Raw genomic sequence first — 6,274 nt, 5'->3', positions numbered from 1 at the left:
CCCCCCCCATACCCGCATTACTCCCATGTATCTAACCCTCTCACCCTACCCCCCCATCATACCCGCATTACTGCTATGTATCTAACCCTCTCTCCTCAACTCCCCCCACCCACATTACTCCCATGAATCCAACGCTCTCTCCTCGATACCTCCTTTATGTCTGTGTCTTATTTCCCCCATTACTCCATTACTCCTATGTATTCAACCCAGCCTCACCCCTTTTTACCCTCATTACTCCTATTTTCAGTATCTGTCCCAGCCTCTCCCCTACTACCCCTGATTACATGGATTTGCTCCTGCTTCTATGCGTAATACCCTCATTACTTCTTTATAGCCAGCCAACATGTCTCCCTAATACCACCTTTACTCCTATGTATCTAACCCAGCCTCTTCCTAATATTCCCTCATAACTGCTGTGTTTCTAACTCAACCTCTCTTTTTAATACCCCTATACACCTGTCTACCCACATCAGTGTTCACCGTAGACTCTTTTAGCTGGGTGCACCACCTGGAACTTTTCAGTAGCCATTTGTCTGTTTTTGGGTCACAATACGAGGGCCACCACCTGCTTACAGCTTCTTCCCAGAATACTGCCTATATATCTAACCCTGCCTCTCATTTTAATACCCCCCATTATTCTTAAGTGTCTAACTTTCCTTAATATCCCCAATTAAGCCTCTGTATCTGCCCCAAACATTCTCCTTGATAAACCCCATTACTCATCTGTATTTTACTGAGCCTCTTTCCCTGATACCCCCCTCCCTTTGATAACTCAGCCTCTGTCCTTATACTCCCCATTACTCCAACACAGATTTTCTCCTTATTACACTCCTCTGTTCCTGTCTTCTTTTTACCCGCATTATTTCTCTGCTTCAAACTCTCAACTTTTTACACGTCATTACTCCTATATATCTGACTAACCTCCATCCTCTAACCCAACATCCCACCCTATGTTACTCTCTCACCTTATTTCCCATACCCCCGTTACTCCTCCATATGGAACCCAACTTTTCTCCTTGTACCCCCTCATTACTCCTCCATAAATACCCCAAACTCTCTGCTCATTACTCTATGTAAATTTTTCTATGTTTAACCCAACCTCTAACCTTATTACCCCTGATTACTTCTCTGTATCTGCCTAAACATTTCTCTATTTTACCCTTGTGTTCCCCGCAGTGTCTGCCCTACCCCTTGATTACTATCTTATGTAATTCCTCTGTAACTGTTCAAATATTTCTTTATATAACCCAACCCCATTGGCCATGTACCTCTCTGCCCCAGCTTCTTTCTCCTTATCAACCCCCATTTCTCCTCCATATCTGCCTCAAACTCTCTTTCCTTAATACCCAAATGTTTCTTCTCAGTACCTTCCCAAACCACTCTCCATGTTAACATCTTATTCCTTCATATCTGCCCCAACCTCTCGTCCTATTAGTCTGCTGCTACTCCTCTGTATTTACTGCTTCTTTCTACCCTTCCCTTTCCACCCCAGCCTCTCCCTTTATTATACCATTATCCTACTGTATCTGCCTTGTTGTCTCTCCATCTTACCCCACATTACTCCTGCATAAATGCCCCAATCTCTCTCCTCTTATTCCAAATTACTCCTTTGTACCTGCCCCGACCTCTCTACCTAATGACACCTGTTACTCTTTATTATCTGCCCCAACCTCTCTGTTTATCAATCACTGTTACTCTTCTATATCTACCCCATCATGTTTTTTACTGCCAACCCCAGTTACTCCTTCAAATGTTCCAAAAGTTAATCTCATTACCGAATCTAAGCATCACTCAAACTTAATCTTCATCTTTGCCCCCAACTTCTGCCTACTACTCTTTATAGCCCCCCCCCCATACCAAACCTTTCTGCCTCCTGGTACACCTATTTATATCTATCTTTGTATACTTCTGCAAATTTCTTTACCTTATGCACCCCACCAATGTAATTGTTACCCCTTCTTCTATATCTGCCCTATTCCTCTCCCTACTGCCTACTACAATTTCTCTTTACTTGCCCCATCTACTTTGTAGTACCTTTTATTCCTATTCATTTACTCCATTCCTCTCCTTACTATCCCCTCTACTCCTCTTTATTTGCCCACCCCATTTCTTGGTACCCCATTACCCCAACACCACCTTCATACTGTCTATAATTATTGCCCAAATTCTCCCCTTGGTGTCCCTTACCACTTCTCTTTCTGCTCCCACCATCTCCCTTCTCTTCATCTACCTCACCCCTTTTCCTGCTGCCTGTAATAACGCCTCTTCAGCTGCCCCACTTCTCCTCCTACTACCCCTATTGTTATTTTTATCTACCTAACTTCAGTCCTTTCTGGGCCCTGTTATTCATCCTTATTCACCTCACACATCTTACTGCTCTTCCTTACTCTTCTTTTTCTGCCCAACCCCTCCCTTAACTTCCTCCTGTTATTTCTGTTTATTTACACCACAACTCTCCTTACTGCCCCCTGTAGTCCTCATCTTTCCCACTTGTCTTTTTATTGGCCCCTTTTAATCCTCTTTATGAGGTAAACTTCTCTCTTTACTGCCCAGTATTACTCCTCTTTCTCTGTCCCACCCCTTCTCTTTTATGGCCCTTATTGCTCCTTAAAACCCCCTGCTTTACACTTTACTCTCTAAACCAATTCCTTCTGCATCTCATACCACCCCCTTCCATATATTGCTCCTTGCTGCTCCATGTTACCTTTCTTACCCTAACTTACCTCCTTTTGTTTTAGCTGATCCTCATCACTTTACCATAGTTATCACCAAGATACCCGGTACCATTGCAACATTGAAGCCACCCTTCCATCATATGATAGTGTTTGGACCTAGTGATTGGCTATTAGACAAATCTCATGTGAGGAGCTTATATTCCTCATATTCAGAAGTGCCTGGTGATTTGTGCCAGCTCAACTAAAGGATCAAAGAATGAACGATTGCTGAAGATGTACAAAAATTACCGGCAATCAGGGGGATGCCAGGCCACCTGGTCAGGTTATGCAGAAATTGCATTGGGACACCAGTGTCATAGGGACACATGGGAGACACTAGAGAAGCAGGGTGCACAGGGTGCCCTAGAAACAAGGACTAATGCAAACAAAACTTAAATATTGATTTCCGAATAGGTTGAAATGGGCATGAGCCCCAAAAGTCTGCATAGTCTAAGTACAGCCACTGTACAGCACAGCAAGTGACAATGGTTCGATGGAAGCCAGAAGTGCCATTGAACCCTGAAAAGATGAGTATGAGAGAATAGTAAAACCCTATTAAGTTCTAATACCATCTATATTCCTGTTGGGGAGAATCCCCCTTCTCTTGGTCCTTGCAGCCATTGTCACACTGGACAAGTGATGGGAATTGTTCTAGTGACAGCTAAGATTTCACAATGATGTTTTGATTTGTAGGATTTGGTGTGTTGGATTTTCAAGATCACTTTTTGCTTTGTTTCATTCTAGACGTCTTCCATCATCTACGTCTCGGAATTTTGTGTTGATGTGACCTAGAAAAGCAAATTCACATTGGTGGGGTAGACATGTTGCCTTCTTGTGGTGAAGACATGGAGTGCCCTGAGGTGTGCCATGGTCTACAAACCCATGATGTCTTTTTTCTCCCACAAAAATGAGCTTTCCATTTGGCCTTCACCAGCTTCCCTTTGACGTCAAATGAGGACCTAAATACCACGTCACCTGGCATTATGACAACGATCTTCCCTCTAGTTCGATATAAAGTGGACGAGTCTTCTCAGCCAACAATGACCGGCATGATATTGACCTTGTCCCAGATTTAATATCATTTCATCCATGTTATAAGAAAGAGCTGGTCCCACCAGTCATTTGGTTGGCTTGGCATTGGTTTTCCTGTCTGAGCAAACCTCAGAAATGTCTTCTTCTCTAAGAAGCTGAAGGACTTTCTTCCAGGAACATCACAAAGTTCCCTCACTATATTCTCCTTCATTATAAAGACTGAAACATGGGTTATAGATGACTATAATTTATCCATAGCAAACCTACATTGGTAGAAGACGGACAATTAGAATACAATAAAACAGAACTTACCATGTCCCTGTAGGTTCTCCAGATGTCTTGGGCTAGTTGTCCAATTTAGTAAAGAAGAGTTTTAGATTTTGGGGCCTAAAACTCTTTTCGTGCAGCAGACTTATGGACTGATTGGGCCCTTCGCTTGGAAGTTGGGAAGGATCATAGTGGTCGGAACAGGATGTGGGTTGTGACATTGCTAGTGATCTGCTAACTACAGCCGGGGTGGTTAGTTGATTCTACGTGAGACCAATGCAGTATCAGGAGATATGGCTGAGGGATGAAGCTGCCAGACTGAGACTCCAAAAGGTGGGTCAATTAAAATTTGTCTTGATTGCTCCTTGGTTACTTTCTTTAAACTCCTAGAAGAGTGTTTCTCAACCATGGTTCCTCCAGAGGGTGATAGGGGTTTCTTGAGCAATGAGTAGTTTGTGCCTCTCAGATCTGTGTAAGTGACACCATTGATCTTTTTGGCTATCTGTAGGGTGACATTCTTCCTAATGGCCAACAATGTAAGAGGAATTCTTCCCACTCACTACCACACTAATGTACTGTGATCAATGGATATATTAATTATAGAAAGGGGTTCTTTGAAAACCTGAAAGTTAGATTAAGGGGTCTTCCATTTTGAAAAGGTGGAGAAACATTGATATAGAACAGAGGTAGGCAAACTCCGGCCTTTAGGCTGGATACGGCCTAGCCAGTATTCCAGTCTGGCTTACCGTCCCCCTAGTTATTTATTGTTAGATCCGGCCGAATTGTCGAGTTATCGAGAGTTCCCGGGATATCATCGAGTTCCCGCACAGTAACCCCAATTACTATGTCTAAAGAGCAGAAGCAACGCACAGCTAAGAGTCTCCTGAAGGTTGACCTCGAGTGTCGTGTCTTCAACCCCGAATAGATTGACAAATTATTCTTCGTCCAACGCAGCATCAAAGTCGTGTTTAATGTGCAACGACACCAACAGCACTTTCAAGCGGTCGAATCTCAAGGGGGGCATTTGATGCCAAGCATGCGCACACGTACAGAGACTACACTGTGGAAGACTGAGGCTGCTCACTTGCAGTCACGGTTGGAATAAAACTTTTGCTTGGACACCTAGTTTCTTCTGGCCTAGTGTGCCTTCTTGAACTCCTGAAATGGCCCAGTAGTCCAAAAAGTTTGCCAACCCGGGATATAGAAGGTAGTTACAAGCAACAGTTTGGAAACTTTTTCAGTGGCAGACAAATATTAGTTGTCCCTTTATTTCAAGAACTCATCCACGACTGCCCAGATATCATGCCATTGGGAGATAAAAGGGAGAGAAATATGAAGAATCCTAAATTTCAGGGGAAAATTATGAGACATTGGTAAAATTTCACTATTTTTCAAAACACATTGCCGTGAATAAGGTAAGCAAAATAAAGGTGGCTTTAGTGATTGAAGTGAGTGGCTGCTATGGGTAGCGAGAGTTCCTTGTAGCTATCCTATTATTACTGTATTAATTATAAACTGTATTTATATAGCGCCAACATATTACGCAGCGCTGTACAATAAATAGGGGCTGCAAATGACAGACAGATACAGACAGTGACACAGGAGGAGGAGAGGACCCTGCCCTGAAGAGCTTACAATCTAAGAGGTGGGGGAAATATCACACAATAGGAGGGAGATATAGAATGGTGGGGAAGTAGTGAGGGTTTAGGTGACAGAAGAAGACGGGTAGGTGAGGGGGAAGCATTGGGTTTTGAGGGCTCTTTTAAATGAGCAGAAAGTAGGAACAAGCAGAATAGGAAGAGGAAGACCATTCCACTTCAGAGTCGGGGCAGCTCTAGAAAAGTCTTGGAGCCGTGCGTTCTAGTCATTAGTAGGTCATTGGAGGAGCGAAGAGAGCAGATAAGGGGGTATTTTTCAAGTCAGGTGGGACAAGAGCTGTGGGGGAATTTGTGTATCAGGTAGGTAGGTGGGACAAGAGCTGTGGAGGAATTTGAAGGCAAAGTACAGGAGCTTGAATTTAATTCTAATGTGAAATGGAAGCCAATAAGGAGAACTACAAAGGCAGCAGAAGAGAAGTGGTGGGGAGGCTGTGTATGAGGTAGGTAGGTGGGAAAGCTGTGTATGGGGTACGTAGGTGGGAAGGCTGTGTATGGGGTAGGTAGGTGGGAAGGCTGTGTATGGGGTAGGTAGGTGGGAAAGCTGTGTATGGGGTACGTAGGTGGGAAGGCTGTGTATGGGGTAGGTAGGTGGGAAGGCTGTGT

The 6,274-nt window shown here is 43.7% G+C and overlaps 1 protein-coding gene across 2 annotated transcripts in view; it reads left to right on the top strand.

The window, feature by feature from the left end:
* Positions 1-6,274, top strand: part of NYAP1 (neuronal tyrosine phosphorylated phosphoinositide-3-kinase adaptor 1) — a 25,254-nt gene that overhangs the window by 1,608 nt on the left and 17,372 nt on the right. For both annotated transcript variants that reach the window (XM_072399246.1, XM_072399247.1), the window contains exon 2: positions 3,459-4,346. The gene's annotated coding sequence lies outside the window, so the exon portion shown is untranslated. The remainder of the gene's footprint in view (positions 1-3,458; positions 4,347-6,274) is intronic.

The sequence above is a fragment of the Pyxicephalus adspersus genome, chromosome 2, assembly GCF_032062135.1.
Source record: "Pyxicephalus adspersus chromosome 2, UCB_Pads_2.0, whole genome shotgun sequence".
In the NCBI taxonomy this organism is placed as follows: domain Eukaryota; kingdom Metazoa; phylum Chordata; class Amphibia; order Anura; family Pyxicephalidae; genus Pyxicephalus; species Pyxicephalus adspersus.
Note: the sequence above shows the minus strand (reverse complement) of the source record. Positions and strands in the feature narration are given on the sequence as shown.